The 15,162-nt window shown below is 40.1% G+C and overlaps 1 long non-coding RNA gene across 1 annotated transcript; it reads left to right on the plus strand.

Annotated features, from left to right (window-relative positions):
- Positions 1 to 997: 997 nt before the first annotated feature.
- LOC116269454 lies at positions 998 to 12,426 on the plus strand. The gene is made up of 3 exons (XR_004176981.1): positions 998 to 2,227; positions 3,789 to 4,077; positions 12,071 to 12,426. It is a non-coding gene; the product is annotated as an uncharacterized LOC116269454 (long non-coding RNA).
- Positions 12,427 to 15,162: the final 2,736 nt, after the last annotated feature.

Here is a 15,162-nt window from a genome sequence, read left to right on the forward strand (position 1 = left end):
TTCTCACTGTTCCCCTCCTTTTCCACACTGGGAACTCTTAAGGACAAGGGACCTTGTCCTGTTTCGGCATCCTTAATACTGGGCCAGTGTCTGAAACTTAATATGATTTAATAAATGTTTGATAGTGAATAAATGGCCAAGATTCATGTTTCATTTCTAAGAAACTGATCATTAGGACAGATGACTGGAGAAATTTATTGTTCATTTCAGACAGATCATTTTTGTCTTCCGATTTTCTTTTTTAAAAGGGCCTCATTCCTAAAACACAGAATCTGTAGTGCCATCTAGTGGAAACAGCTCAATAAAAATGCTATACTATGAATAAAACTCAGTTTCCTTCTGTTCTATTTTATTTATTTTGAACCAAGATGGACAGAGAAGGGAGGACTAGGTTGCACAGACTCCAGTGCACACTGCAGGCCGGGCATTTTTATTTTTATCTAAAAGTTCACTGTACCTGAGAGGACTGTAGTTGTGAGATCTAACAGGTATAAATAGTCCCTTATCACTGACATTTTGTGAAAACGGCCAACTCTTCAACTTTGAGAAGGTAAGAAGGAAACAGCTAGAATAATGTGAGTTTTGGAACTCTCCTTGTGTAACTGCTTGTAGGTCAAACTAGAAGTACACAAGATATCAGTTCCATTATTAACAGCTATCCTTTTAGAAAAAAAATTCTTTACTGTTATATCTAAGACAGACTCCTTAGCTCTTCTCAGTTGACTCCTAGTTGTCTCATCAATTGTTTGTCATGACCCCAAACTATAGTTGATGTAGTCAGGACAGGAAGCTGCACCCAATCTTAGTTGGTCTGGTATAAATATAAGCGGTTCTTAGACTATTTACACTTTATTCATCTATTTCTCTGAACTCCCTTTTTTATGTTTATTACATAATAGAGCTCAATATTAATGTTGTTTGAAATACATGTTTTAAAAATTACCTGCTACATTCTGTTAATGTATTTTATTTTTAAAATGTGGATAACTGTGTTGTGATTATATTATTTTTACATAAATTTATCTTCCATATAAAATATTCATAAGTCAAATGAGTAACAATAGTAAGAAAATGGCACATTTTAGAGACTGAATTTTGTGCTGCATTTGGCAATAATGCTTGTGATTAAAATTAGTACAGTGCTGATGCTGCTGTGTTAGAGAATTGATCATAAAAGGCTCTTGATAATATTGCATTATAATTTAACACTTTTTTCCTTTTAGGATTCTTTCATTACTTGTACTTATTAAACATGTCAACTTTAAAGATTGATTTTGAATGGAAAGTTTTGGTTTAGAAGGGGCCCTTTATTTGGAATAAGTTTGCCCCAGTTATCTTGCTCTCTGTCAGAATGCTAAGTCAATGAGGGCAATCTGTTGAGTTTTCTGTATATCCTCAGTGTCTAGTTGCAAGTCTGGCTTATAGTTGGAGCTCAATAAATATTTATTAAGTGAATATATGAGAAAATTGAAGTGCAGCAAGGTAAAGACACCGATTGAAGGTCACATATGGCATTACTGGCAGAATTAGGGCAAGAATCCATGTCTTCTGACTCCCACTCCATTGAGTGGTTCAATATAACACCTTGTCTTGAATCAGTACTGCTTTTAGATTCAGAAGCCTGTGGCGCTTGCCCTGGACCCTTTGCTTTCAAAGAACCCACCCTGGCCCTTCTCCAGCCACACCTCTTCCCATGGGCCAGGGAATCCCAAGAGTACATCTCTCCCCTCACCACCCCACCCTCACCTCCTTCAGACTAGGGTCCAGCCACCTACAAGCCCGAAATTCTCTGACAAATAGCCAGAAGCCCACTCCCAGGCCCATGCAGTTGTGGACTGCGAGCGTAAGTGTACACACACTTAGGCCTCAGGAGTGGTCAAAGGACAGCTTTTGGGGGTGGTGGAACTTGATCAAGCCTGTTGGAGTGTCCACACACATATGCAAGGGCCTCTGGTAGGATGGAGAAAGATGAGAACAGCCCGTGAGCTGGGTGCCCCTGTTTGTCCTCTTGCTAATGGCCACTCAAATATTAGGGGTAGGCCTGCCTCCTATATTAAATCTAGTTTCTCCACATATTTAATATCATTTAAACCAGCACTAAGTGAATGCCAGTATTATGACAGACACTGTGCTGGATATTTTCAAATGCATTACCTCATTTAAATGTTATTCTTCCATAAGAATGCTCAGAAGTAACTTACCCGACTTACCTAAGGGCAAGCAACTGGTAAGTTACATGCATAACCCGTATCCTCAGGAAGTAAGTGCAGCACCAAAATACAGGGGGGTGTGTGTGTGTGTGTGTGTGTGTGTATACATACATATATATACACATATACTTTTTCTAGAGTAAATAATGTATCTGATGAAAACATGCAAACAATTTATAAGAATGTAAGTCAATAGTAAATCTCCCATGCTAGGCCTCAAGTCAGAGACAGCCAGTTAATAATTTTTTTTAATTAAAAATATCCACATATTTTAAAATTTATCATCAATAATTTTTAAACTTTTTTATTCGGCAAACTTCAGATATATGATATATACACGCATAGGGAAAAGTATAATTAACCCCTAAGTACCCCTCACTCAACTTCACCAGTTACAGCATTATGTCACTCTTGTTTAATATACTTCCCCAACTTTTATTATGTTTTCTCTGCTGGGGGTTTTTAAAGAACATACCAGATATCATGTCATATTATTAAATTATATTAAAATATTAGATGCTTAATTTATAAAGGTTTTGATGTAAAGATGGAAAATATTTTGAATTTCCCATGAAGACCTTTTAATTTTAAAAATGCCACATAAGATTATATATACCATATAACATTTTACCAATGTTATTTAAATTTATTTATTTATTTATTTAGAGATGGAGTCTCGGCCTGTTGCCCAGGCTGGAGTGCAGTGGCACAATCTTGGCTCACTCTAACCTCTGCTGAGTTCAAGCAATTCTCCTGTCTCAGCCCCCTGACTAGCTGAGACTACAGGCACACACCACCACACCTGGCTAATTTTTGCATTTTTAGTAGAGACGGGGTTTTGCCATGTTGGTCAGGCTGGTCTCAAATTTCTGACCTCAGGTAATCCACCTGCCTCAACCTCCCAAAGTGCTGGGATTACAGGCATGAGCCACCATGCCCAGCCCTGATTTTTAAATATTCAATATTTCCTCCTTTGTTCCAAAGGACTCAGGTGAGAGTCAGGCAATACATAATAATTTTGTGACTATAAATTCAACGTGTGCATTCCACCTCATGCCATGCAGCTTTCTTTGCAGGATTCTGTGAGACTGAGTCTCTTTTTATTTTATAGTCCATCCACTTTTTATCATCCTTTCTCTTCTTTTGGAAGAGCTGTTGAAAATGGTAAGCAAATAAAGGCCTTTTTTTCTCACTTCTCTGAGAGATAAAACCTGAAAATGATGAATATATAAGGGCAAACTATGATTTAACGTAGTGCCTTTTCTAATTCAGATGACAACTAACTTTTCTGAGCTAAAGTGTGCCCACATCCTGATGATAATATTTAGAGGATGAGTAGGTTATAATATATATCATGGCATGCAGAGAAGTCTGCACATGAGTTCCAGGAATGTTGCTAGGAAATATAAATAAATAATGTTCCCAGATGCAAGGAAATAGAAATAATTCCACCAATTGGGGCAAAGCCTAGGTATTTATTTCTATATTGACAGCAACTATTTTTTCTTAAGTACCTATTTTCTAGATAGCATTTAAATCTGCACTGCATTTTAATACATTTTTCACTTTTTTGCACAGTGTTCAGGACCTGAAAGCTCCTTCTCCTATTATTAATGAGAAGTATATGATGTCTTCAGGAAATTCTGATGTAATAAAGCCCTTCTATTATTCAGTGTTCCGTGTCCCTCTTTTAGACAGAATCCCATCAAGAAAATCTTTGGAACAGTGCTGTCTGGAGCACTGGACTGGAGAGTGCTTCACTGGGTGAAGAGATTCACTGGGTGAATCTCTGTGTTTGAGGAGCTGAGAGGCAGCAATCTGGGTGGAAAGAAGGTTCAGAGACTTGTTTGGAAGCTGCCTTTGCAGGGTAAAGCACTGTTTCATATATGCATCTAGTGTGGTCTGGAGCAATGCTGATAGAGATTGGGAGGTAGGAAGAGTTGAGGTGGGTAAAGTCCCTCCAAGCCACCTTTGGTACTGCCATCGCTCTAGACCTGTGTTGTCCGACATGAGCACTTGAAATGTAGTTGGTCCAAATTAAGATGATGCTGTGAGTGGAAAATGCACACTGGTTTTGGAAGATTCATTATGGAAAAAAAAGAATATAAAAATCTTGTTAATAATGTTTTATATTAATTGCATGTTGAAATAATAATTTTTTTTATTTTTACAGTTTTTAAGGTATATACTTTTTTACAGCAGTTTTAGGTTCACAGCAAAATCATGCAGTTTTTTGTTAGAAAATTTACAATTTATCTTACTTTACATTTATATAAGTGATGACTATATATATATATATTTTTTTTTTTTTTTGAGACGGAGTCTTGCTCTGTCCCCCAGGCTGGAGTGCAGTCGCCCGCTCAGCTCACTGCAAGCTCCGCCTCCCGGGTTCACGCCATTCTCCTGCCTCAGCTTCCTGAGTAGCTGGGACTACAGGCGCCTGCCACCAGCCCGGCTAATTTTTGTATTTTTTTAGTAGAGACGGGGTTTCACCGTGTTAGCCAGGATGGTCTCGATCTCCTGACCTCGTGATCCGCCCATCTCGGCCTCCCAAAGTGCTGGGATTATAGGCTTGAGCCACCGCGCCCGGCCGTGAGGACTATATTAATATTCTTTCTAAAAACTAATTGTAATATGAGTTCATTCTATTATAATCTGATTTATCCTTCTTTATGTTAGATCTGTTTATCTCATACATTCTAAACGGGAGCAATATTGCTGCTAAATGGACAGAACTTGGTTCTTGGATTGTTAAAAAATCCTACTCTTTTAAAAAATTTTTTGTTTTAGATGGGGGGTTACTCTGTCACTCAGGCTGGAATGCAGTGGCACAATCATAGCTTATTGCAACTCTGAACTCCTGGGCTCAAGCAATTCTCCTGCCTCAGCCTCCCAAGTAGCTGGGACTACAGGTGCATGCTACTATCCCTGGCTCTTTCTCTTTCAGCATACAAAGCACAGATATATATGTAGTACAAAATCAGAGACAGATAGATGATTGATTGATGATAGATAGATAGATAGATAGATAGATAGATAGATAGATAGATAGTTTCCTGAGGGGTGATTAGGAAAAAAAAGTCTAAAATTGTTCCTTATGGGGTTGGTCATGAAAGGCTGACAAACACTGATTTATCTACACTTGATATTCTTAGAGTGTGTGCACATAACAATGGAACTTTTTAATGAACTATCAATCTCCAAAGCTTCCTAAGGAGTGAGAAAAGTATAAAATAGATGAAAGATACAGAAAGATTTACATTTACAGATTAGGAGGAAGGAAGTATCTGAGCAATGTTAGAAATCTCTACCACTGGCCGGGCGCAGTGGCTCATGCCTGTAATCCCAGCACTTTGGGAGGCTGAGGTGGGGAGATCACCTGAGGTGAGGAGTTCGAGACCAGCCTGGCCAACATGGTGAAACCCCGTCTCTACTAATAACACAAAAATTAGTCAGGTGTGGTGGCGTGCACCTGTAATCCCAGCTACTCGGGAGGCTGAGGCAGGAGAATCGCTTGAACCCAGGAGGCGGAGGTTGCAGTGAGCCGAGATCATGCCATTGCACTCCAGACTGGGCAACCAGAGTGAAACTCCATCTCAAAAAACAAACAAACAAAAAGGAAATCTCTACCACCAACTAATCACCAGATGTTAACCTTTTTGCCAAATTCATCTCTCTCTCTCTCTGTGTGTGTGTGTGTGTGTGTGTGTGTGTGTGTGTATTATCTAGGTGAAGCGAACATAGATGTTCTTTGCATTTATTTTTTCAAATGTTTTCTAGGTGTGAAATTTTTCCAAATAAAAGTTGGGGAACTGCCGAGCGCAGTGGCTTATGCCTGTAATCCCAGCACTTTGGGAGGCTGAGGCAGGCGGATTATGAGGTCAGGAGTTTGAGACCAGCCTGACCAACATGGTGAAACCCCATCTCTACTAATAACACAAAAATTAGCCAGATGTGGTGGCGTGCACCTGTAATACCAGCTACTTGGGAGGCTGAGGCAGGAGAATCGCTTGAACCCAGGAGGCGGAGGTTGCAGTGAGCCGAGATTGTGCCATTGCTCTCCAGACTGGGCAACAAGAGTGAAACTCCATCTCAAAAAAACAAACGAACAAACGAACAAACAAAAAGGAAATCTCTAACACCAACTAATCACCAGATGTTAACCATTTCTCTCTCTCTCTCTCTCTCTCTCTCTCTCTCTGTGTGTGTGTGTGTGTGTGTGTGTGTGTGTGTGTGTGTGTATTATCTAGGTGAAGCGAACATAGATGTTCTTTGCATTTATTTTTTCGAATGTTTCTAGGTGTGGAATTTTTCCAAATAAAAGTTGGGGAAAGGCCGAGCGCATTGGCTCACACCTGTAATCCCAGCACTTTGGGAGGCTGAGGCAGGCGGATCATGAGGTCAGGAGTTTGAGACCAGCCTGGCCAACATGGTGAAACCCCGTCTCTACTAAAAATACAAAAATTAGGTGAGCATGGTGGCGGGCGCCTGTAATACCAGCTACTTGGGAGGCTGAGGTGGGAGAATCCCTTGAACCTGGGAGGTGGAGTTTGCAGTGAGCTGAGATGTACCACCGCACTCCAGCCTGGGCAACAGAGCAAGACTCCATCTCAAAAAAAAAAAAAAAAAAAAAAAAAATTAGGGAAAATGCCATACTTCCCCATACCCTGTCTCTACCCATTCCTGTACTCCAGTTCTATACTGGGTCCTATGGAACCACAGTTTCTTGGTAACATGTTTTCTCTCACCTCTGGATGTTTGCATATATTTCTCCCTCTGCAGGGGACATACTGTCTGGCCTCCCACTTTGTCCTTCACACACAGCCTTTGCCTAGATAACTCCCAAAGGTCTTTTAAAGTTTCACTTCCTTCAGGAAGCCTTTCATGATCACCTAACCCCACTAAAGTCTACACTAAGACTCTCATATACATTTCCTTTATTGTAATTGTTCTTATTATTGTCCTTGTCATACAATATTATACATGTACATTAAACTTGTCTGTTTTCACTGCATTATGACTTCCTTAAAAGCAAGGATTATGATTTATTTTATTCATTCTTTGTCCTCTGCAACTATGACAGGGCCTCTCACAATATTTATTAAAATAATAATTAATTTTTCAATAAAATGCATAGTTGCTTATATAATCCCATTCAAAAGGAAGAAAAAAAACAAGAAAAAGGGAGGGAAAAAGAAACTTTGATGTTTTATTTGGTTTGTAAAGCTTTACTGATGACAGCATAATTTCAGGTTAGACTTATATAAAATATTGAAAATAGCTCCCAGATCCCCATTATTAGAAACTCTGGGTGAAATATCCCTGACAGTCCTAGAAAAAATTGGTTGGTTGTTTCTCTCAGCTACAACCGAGCCGTTTCTCCCTCTATCTTACTCTGCAGGAGCTGCGGTGGGAGGCAGGAAGTCGGGGAGAGTGGGGAGGATACAAAGATGAAAAGTAAGGGAATTGTTTTTCAGGAATTTGGAGTTTAGCGAGAGATACAGATTCATGAGTAATACCAACAGTTCTACCTTACATTTGTATCTTTTTTTTTTTTTTTGCAGTTTACAGTGCAGTTTCCCATCATTTATTCCTCAAAAAGTCCTTTAAAGTAGGCATTATTAGCACCATTTTAAGGGTGATTTTAACATAAGCCAGAATGTGCTGTGAAAGTAAGACGTTCTTTTTGTTTGGTTGTTTTCTAGAGTCCAGACATTTCCCCTGTATCTAGAATCCATCATTTAAAATCTACCACTCCTTACCATATTCTGCACCTTTCCTATTGTGTAAAAGTGTGTAGGTATAACCCAGGCTGCAACTTCAGCCTTCAACAGCAGGAACTATTGTCTAATGAAAGTTGTACTCCAGATGGAAAATTTCTCAAGTGAAATGGATGGGATTGGTAAATCCATTGTTTTCTAAATTAGCAAATATTTGGGTATGTAATAATATACATTTATTCAAGACAAAGGCTATGATCACAGCTTTTCAAAATACGTGTGCAAACAGATGAGGACTAAAGCATACACATTCTGATCATTATTAAGGAGGTGGATTTAGGAGTAATTATTTTCTCTATAAATTAAAAATCATCAATTATTTTTAGCATATGTACATACCCAAGTTTTGCACATTAATTAAAGAAAGCTGAGAATCACCTATTTTTCAGTCCTAAAGGATTCTTGGTTTATTTAACCCACTAGTTGAGTAGCCATTTTTCCTCTGTCTTCCTAGCTCCAATCAAGTCTTCCCACCTTCTCTCAAGAACATGCAGAGGACTTTGCCAGAATTATTGAATCAAACCACCACACCATGACACATTGACCTGGGAAAGAATTGTTTGTCTATTTCTCAACTTCATCACTCTTCTGTTTTGAACCTGCAGGCATGATGAATGCTTGCTCTCCCCTTCCTGATTACTTGTATTTGTATTAAAGGGGTGATTCTCGGGCCAGGGGTGGTGGCTCACGCCTGTAATCCCAGCACTTTGGGAGGCTGACGTGGGCAGATCACCTGAGGCTGGGAGTTTGAGACCAGCCTGGCCAACATGGTGAAACCCCCATCTCTACTAAAAATACAAAAAATTAGCCAGGCGTGGCAGTGGATGCCTGTAATCCCAGCTACTCGGGAGACTGAGGCAGGAGAATCCCTTGAACCCAGGAGGCGGAAGTTGCAGTGAGCTGAGATCACGCCATTACACTCCAGCCTAGGCAACGAGAGCGAAACTCTGTCTCAAAGAAAAAAAAAAGGGGTGGGGGTGGGGGTGGTTCTTGGATCACAAATTGAAAGTCTGAGGGCAGGAAGACTAGTCTTGAGCCTATGTCAATTGTTCACTTGAGCACTAATGCAAATCTGGGCAGCGTCCTGCAGGCCTCTTCTTCCCATATGTGGCAGGGAGCTGGCACCCTGCACATGTGGCCACACCCAAGTGCTCACCCTTTGTGCTGCAGTTTCAGTTGATCAATAGTTCAATGACATTTGTATGTAGGGAGGATTGCCTGACCGTCCTAATGGCTGTTAGGGAGGTCTGATTATTCCTTTTCTTTATCTGAGCAGATATACATCTGAAAGGCCCTGGAAGTCCTTGGAAGAACAACCTAATAACAGCTCCTGAGCTTTGGGGGTTCCCATTTCCAACAGGGCTATTTCTTCAACTGGAGGCTTGCATAGCATCATGGTTGCCTACTTTTCCTGCAAATATAATATAGACCATTACTGTGGGGAAGGGTCACTCTCTACTGGAACACTTGAACCTGATGAGTCTAGTATAGCTATGCCCAGCCTAAGTGCTGTAAGGGCCCAGAGGATTACCCTGCTCCTTGAAATTTGATTGTGTTTCCCCAGAAAAGCCCTCTTTTATGTTTATACTACGTAGCTCTAGAAGTAAATGTGTCTGTATCCCTTTTGCCTGACTGGCCAGCACACAGGTGTTTTCAGTCTTCAAGGACTACAAAAAGTTAAGCGTGAAGGAAAGAAAACACACACACACACACACACACACACACACACACACACACACACACACATACCGGTTTCTATCCTGAGAGCCCCAGGACAGAAAAGATTGTAATCTACCTCTAGCCTAAAAACATCCTTAGCACTCAGCAATTTAGTTTAGTTATATGGAGACAAACTGCTCCTTTATCACTCAATTCTCTTCCTTTGAAGATTGGACCCACACTGGTTTATTTTTTATCTTTTCATGATCTATGGTCTTTTGTAACATTTAAAATAGTAACCTGTGGTTTGGGGAGGCCATTAGCCAATTCTCTTCCCTTAACAGCATCTACCTGCTGAGCCATTGTGCTCTAGTTTTTAAGTGTCCTCTGACCTGGTTTGCTATCAGTAGCTATTTGGATAAGACTTTCTGTTGTGTCCCAGCTGTTCAAGCATTAAACCTCTATTCTTGATTAAACGGAGGGAAAAAAGCAAAGTTCATATCTTTCCTTTTGTGGTTCCTTGATATTCATTTGCTCTGACCACCACATGTACTTAATAATAGCTAATTTTTATTAGTTCCTTCCTATATGCCCATGTTATGGACAGAATTGTGCCCCCCCACCCCATATTTATATGTTAAATTCCTGACCTCCAGGATACCTCAGAATGTGACTCTATTTGAAGAATCAGCCTTTAAAAAGGCAATTAGGGTCAAATGAGGTCATTTGGGTGGGCCCAAATCCAGTATGATGGGTGTCCTCATAAGAAGAGGGAGAACTCCATGTGCCCTCCCCTCCCACCCTCCTTCCGCCATCTCTCCATGCTGCCATAATGGAATGCATGAATGCCCTGGCTGATGCTCTCAAGAACATAAACACTGGAAAAGGAGGCAAACACCAGATTCTTACTAGGCTATGCTCCAAAGTCATCATTGGGTTTCTAACTGTGATGATGAAGCACGGTTACATTGGCAAATTTGAAATCACTGATGATCACAGAGCTGGGAAAACTGTTGTGAATCTCACAGGCAAGTTAAACAAGCGTGGAGTGATAAGGCCCAGATTTAATGTGCAACTCAAAGATCTAGAAAAATGGCAGACAAATCTGCTCCCATCCCTCCAGTTTGGTGTCATTGTACTGACGATCTAAGCTGGCATCACGGACCACAAAGAAGTAAGACAAAAACACACAGAAGGGAAAATCCTGGGATTCTTTTTCTAAGAATGTGATACATACTTGCAAATAAAATGCCTCAGTGGAAAAAAATAAAAAGAAAAGGGAGCGACATCAGGAGTGCACACACACAGAGAAAACGCTGTGAGTACACAGCAAGAAGGCAGCTGTCTACCAGACAAAGAGAGACGCCTCAGCAGAAGCCAAATCTGCTGACACCTGATCCTAGACTTCCAGGCTCCAGAACTATGAGAAGTAAATGTCTACTGTTTAAGCCACACAATTTGTGGTATTTTGTTATGGTAGCCCTAGCAGACTAACACAGGCAGGCAATGTAATAACTGCTTTTTATGAATTATCTCATTTAATTGTAGGTACTATTTAGACAGGCACTCCCAATATCAATTTTGCCCACAGCAGGAACTCTGTTGAGAGCATGGTCAGGCTTGACCCTGAAAGTAGGTAAGTAGAATGCTCCGGCTCATAAATGGATGAGGTGGGGAGAGAAGTTTAATGGACACAAGAATTCCCTGACACTTGTGTATCTTTATCGAGATTGTATCTACCTGTTTGCTCCTTGTTCATTAAAGGAGAATGGTAATACCCTAATTTACACCAGGAAGGCTTCTGACAAGGGTTTGTTTATTTATTAAACTGATAAGCCCTTTCTGATTATTCACTAACAATTTCAAATTTTTTTCCTCTATTTTGTTCTTTCTTACCCATCTCCATGGAATGGCTGGGTGAATGTATGTGCACATAACATTTTCCTTTCTGTATATGCTGGCTAAAACTGTAGGTCTCAAAGGTTATCAAAAGTTCAGAAACAGATACAAGTATATGTAAGAAAAATATACATAATAAAATATTTTAAAAAGTCAGTGGGGGTAAGGATAAATTAATTAACAAATGGTATTATAAAATCACTTGAAAAAATAATAGTTAATTCATCTCATCGAATATACAAAAAATTAATTTCAGATTGGATTAAATATTTAAATGTTAATAAAACATGGAAGCATTAAAATGTAAAGATTAATTTTTTGTATAATCGAGGGCTGCAGAAGGCATAAGTACTAAAGGAAGTACTTAAATATAAAGAAAGAAACCAAAATAGAAAATATTGGTAGATTTGACTATATAAAAGCAGTGTGGTGGGTCATGGCAAAGAGGCTAGAACCATATGTAATCTATTCTCAACATTAGCGCACTCAGGAGGATTTAATAATTAAATCTGTTCTTTCCAGGTATACTTAAGGCCAACAAGAAGGAACACATAATCTGGTCTCAGGAAACATTTTGCATCATCTGGTTAAGACTTCTGCCTCATCAGATTACAGACTACAGGTGAAGCCTTGAAGAGAGCTCCAAGGAGCTGCATGGGCACAGGGCAGTGTCCTCAGAGTGAGCTAGGAAGAGGCTTGCACTGTCACTGCCAGACGCTTTGTGTATCAGGGAAGGCCTGAGCGTAATACTTGAGCAGCCATTGCTGTCTCCTCCAGGGAGAGGAATCATCCTCCTCACAGACGGCTGAAGATCTTATGAAGCTGAACCTCCCAACAAATCCTCATATTTTGATACAAATAAGAATATGATTGTCAATATTCATGCAATGTTTTAAACCTTATGTAGCAATTTTGCACATTCTTGTGCTCTTTCAGAAATAGTGTGGGTTGTGATGATAGATTTGGGTTTGAATTCTGGTTAACCATTTGGCTATGTGATCCTGGGTGACTTACTTAACCTCTCAGAACTTATTTTCTCCTCTATAAAATGATGATGGTGATGGTGCTAGGGTCAAAATGATACCACCTTATGGGATAAGGATTGGATGACAGAAATACCTAGTCTGACCCGTAGGAGGCACTCCATTTCCTTCCCTTCTATAAAAGTGGTTAGTTGCATCAGTAGACCTCAGATTTCCACGATAGTTATATGTTTATATAGTGATGTGTTCTCCTCAAACGTGTTTCATGTTACATGGTGATTTTTTAAAAAAGATAGGGTCTCACTCTGTCACCTAGGCTGAAGTACAGTAGTGTGATCCTAGCTCACTGCAGCCTTGAACTCCTGGGTTTAAAATATCTTACCGCCTTAGCCTCCTGAGAAGCTGGGACTACAGGTGCATGCCACCACACTTGGTTAATTAAAAAAATTTTTTTTTTGCAAGGACAGGGTCTTGCTATGTTGCCCAGTCCGGTCTTGAACTCCTGGCCTCAAGTGATCCTCCTGGCTTGGCATCCCAATGCACTGGGATTACAGGCATAAGCCACCACACCTGGCCTCACAGTGATTCTTAACTCAGCAATGTGGCATGGAGGCGTTAATATCTGTATTGCTAAAAAGCACCCCTGAGCCTCCTGACTGAGAATTGTCAGTCTATAGTATATGATACCCCAAGTATCTCTCATGAGTTTGATATTTTTGTGATACCTTATTCTTCACTCTTAGTAGCTTTATTTCAATAAAGTAAGGCTTTGCTTACATGGGAAGGCAGTGCATTAAGCTAATGAAAATTGTAGTTGATAAACTACCTTCTCATATATAGCTGGATGCCAGGGAGTATTTTTGTTGGGGGTGGTGCTGGAGGGAGTTTTGATGGAAATAATAGTAGAAAGATGGAGAGTACACAAGACCTAGAGGAGGGATGATTGAACCATAAGGAAAAACAGATAAAAGGGAAGGGGAGAGGAATTGAAGACAATGATCATTTTTCTCATAGAGCCTCATTTAGCAGGCTGAGACTTGGCTGTTTCGGGAGTACCGGCTGTCTCTCACTAGAAACTGCCATCTTTATGCTATCACCGTGTCTCTCATCCAGTCTCACCTACCCGAGGTATAAGACCTGCACTCACCACTTAAGTTATACATGGCTACCTGATCCATCTCCTCAAAGGCATATTAAGTACTATAAGATTCTCGGATTTAATCTGTCAAAACCTAAATAGTTCTCCCTATAATGATACATGAATGGTTACAAATAAAGTTTGGTAACTGCAAATATAGAACACTAGAGAGAAAGGAAGTGGTCCCAGTCTACCATGAGCAGCTCATAGCCTAGATGAACTGAACATAGCTTTCGGTTTGTTCTAAGGAAAGGATATAAGACCAAAGTGTCCATAAAGTTCTTAAAGTAACTTTTAGAGTTTGGGGTAAGAGATCTTTCAATTGAAACTACTAAGAATACTTCTTAGGCCAGGCAATTAGATTTGAACTGAAGAGATAAGATAAAGCTGAAGGTCAAAGTTATGACTTTGAGAAGAGTCAGGCAATGTCATCATCAAGGGAGGCAATCTTCCAGTAGACAGGGGCTTCTGCAGTGATAACTACAGACCCGCTGTTTCCAGGCTGCAGATTAATTGCATTGGCCCAGCAGACACCATCAGTAAACAAGCCTTCCAGGGAATATCTACTTGATCCTCTTTCACAGAGCAAACTTCCAAGGGCTGCCTGGGTCCAATCCTTATTTTGTTATCATCTTCAGGGAGTCCAAGTGCACAGCAATGAAAAAAAATTGTGTGATTTTGTGCTAAAATGCATGTGTAGACTAAAGAAAAGAGTAACATCACGGTGCGTTGGACCATGAAGTGATAGATAGCTTCATGAGGAAAGAAGAATTTTGGAGGGAACTTGATGATGGGTAAAATTTAAAGAAAGATGGGAGACAGCAAATGTATCCATACTTCTGGAATGTTTTAGCTTTTGGCACTTACGTTTGAGTATCCCCAGATGTCTGTGGTGTGTACCTCAAAATCTGGTTCTTGCAGTTGGGCTGATGTGATAACATCTGTTGTCTAAGGTATCTACTGTGTGCTCATGGACAAGGCATCTGTTTCTGTGACTGTTTATTTTCACTGATGACTCCCATATTGAAACTCCTGGGAATGATTCCATGAAAGATGAAATAAACCAAGGTTCGAAGGAGCAAACAGTTCAAACACATAGTAATATAGTCGGAATTAGAGCAGCCTGATGGATGTGTGGAGACTTCACCAGCTGGAAGCAGACTGGGAATTACAAGTTTCATCAACAGAACCAAAGCACATGACCTATGCCACAGGGCAGAATCCTTATTATGTAATAATGACCTCTGCACACTTCTCTCCCTCAATTAACAATGCACAGATTGAGGTCATTGTGTATTTACAACCTGGAGATAGCTGATAGCCCATACTTCACCTTGAAGTTTGGCTTGTCTGTTTCCTCAAATGTGTTAACACTTCTGAAACGTTTTTGCCTTTGGCACCTCAGTTTGAACATCTCCAGATGTCTATGGTGTACCTCAAAATCTGGTCATTGCGCAGTCGGGCTGATATGACACATCTGTTGTCTAATGTAT

This window comes from Papio anubis, chromosome 1 (genome assembly GCF_008728515.1).
Source record: "Papio anubis isolate 15944 chromosome 1, Panubis1.0, whole genome shotgun sequence".
NCBI lineage: Eukaryota > Metazoa > Chordata > Mammalia > Primates > Cercopithecidae > Papio > Papio anubis.